General features: G+C 34.8%; 1 pseudogene; it reads right to left on the reverse strand.

Moving 5' to 3' along the window:
* Positions 1-1,715: 1,715 nt before the first annotated feature.
* LOC105806798 overlaps positions 1,716-2,004 on the reverse strand; it is a 9,881-nt pseudogene continuing 9,592 nt past the window's right edge.

Below are 2,004 nucleotides of genomic sequence, written 5' to 3' on the forward strand. Positions count from 1 at the left end.
ATTTGGAGATACATATATGTGCATATATATACACACACACATAAAAGGGAAGTTAATGAATTATTTTATTTTATTTTTTTGCTCATAACTAAGTTTGTTATGTTAAATGGAACAAGCAATCTTCAGGCTTCTTGGAAATTGAATATTTTACTTTAAAAAACCCCTAATTTTAAAGCTTTGGCCAAGTTATAGTTTACCTGGAGATATATATATGTGCATATATATATATACACACACACATAAAAGGGAAGTGAATGAATTATTTTATTTTATTTTTTTGCTCATAGCTAAGTTATCTTCATCTACTGTACTAGTAAAATAAAATTCAAATACTTAATTAGCCTACCCTTATCATGTATATGTTGCAATTAAATAAAGTGAAACATTTTAAATGTAAACTCAAGTGCAGTTTCCAACCTAAGCTTCTCTTAGCTTTACACATAAATAATTTATTTACCTACTGCAGCTTTCTTCTTCCCCTCATTACTATTTTTGTGTCCCCTGTGTCAGTATCTCTGTTACAAAGCAGACCACTGGCATCTATTTATACTATACAAATCAGCTTTCTTGATGAGAAGAGCTCACAGAAACCATGGTAGACACATTTATTAGCATATGATGTTTCTGCTTCTGCACATAATAACCTCTCTTGTAATGTCTGTACCTTTTATTTGGAGAGCTTCATGTACTCTGAAAGCATCCCATTTTATTCCCTTAAGGAAAGCAGATGAGCAGATGGCTTCCACATCTGCCAAATGTATTCTAGAAATAAAGTAACTTGCCTAAAGTCATACGACTAATAAGAGGTGGAATGAGTTTACCAGGGATGTGGACCTCCACATTTCTGAAGTAGAATCTTGGGCCACTGTAAATCCAGCTTCATTCAGCAGAGATTGAATCTGCTCAAGGAAATGGATTGAAGGTTCGCTTGGTGCTGAGATTGAACCAACCCTCTTCAGAAATATCTGAAACCCCAGAAGTCTTCTCTTTTAGGTGTTAGTACCGAAACCAAATGGGCCATCTGCAAGTGGCTTGGTATAAACCTCTAATGGTAACATATTTGGGAGAATGCAGACAGATGATAGCCACTAATCTAACTGCACAATAAACCAAATTTGCATCCATGGAAGCAACCCACCTCTGATCTATGTCCAATCAAGAGGAAGTTCACTTGGCCCAAGAGAGCATCTGCTTTTAAAATGTTTCCCTTTTGCAATGTGGAAATAACAGTTTCTCTTCTTATATCTAGGCAATCCTTCATGTACTCCAAATATTTCAAATTTAAATCAATGGTTTGGATTTTGGAATACCTTTATCTTGTAGAAACAATATTATCAATGTTTCCAGGCTGGCCTACAAAAATCTGCATGGTGCATACAAGAAATAATGCACCTGAATCATAATATAGAACTCTAAGTACAATATTAGTTATATCTAACTGCCGTTTACAATTTTTTTACACTGCGTCAGAAAATTACTTTCATAGTTACAAATTTTTTTTTTGTTTTGCAGAATCAATATAAAATAGCAGTTGATTTCTCTATAATTATCAGAATTATTTATACTTGAGATCTTGGCTAAGTGGAACTGAAATCAACAAAAAGTTTTGGACTGTTGGCTCAGAAATCACCCCAGGAAGCCTGCTCAGTTGATACCTGTCATGCTTAGCTCTTAGGAGATGATGACCTGGTCCTTAAAAAGAAGTCTCTCTTTCTTTATTCATTCTTTACAGGCTTGAAGTGAATTTGGCAGCGTTCATTAAACAGCTTCCAGCTCCTGTCATTTACCGCTTCGTCCACATTCAGTTCTGACTGCGTCCATTGCAACTTTGCTCTTTTCTAAGTTGCTTTAATAATGTTAAATCATCCAAATTCTTTTCTCTCTCTTCTTGGAGGTTGGTTTTTTTTTTTTTTTAAATTACTGCTGAGGTCTGGGCTATACAATTTTTTATGACTCTGTCCCTGCTGGAATGAGCTGCCATCAAAGACTCATAAAGTTGTTTAC

The sequence above is a fragment of the Propithecus coquereli genome, unplaced genomic scaffold (assembly GCF_000956105.1).
Source record: "Propithecus coquereli isolate 6110/MARCELLA unplaced genomic scaffold, Pcoq_1.0 Scaffold146, whole genome shotgun sequence".
Lineage (NCBI taxonomy): Eukaryota > Metazoa > Chordata > Mammalia > Primates > Indriidae > Propithecus > Propithecus coquereli.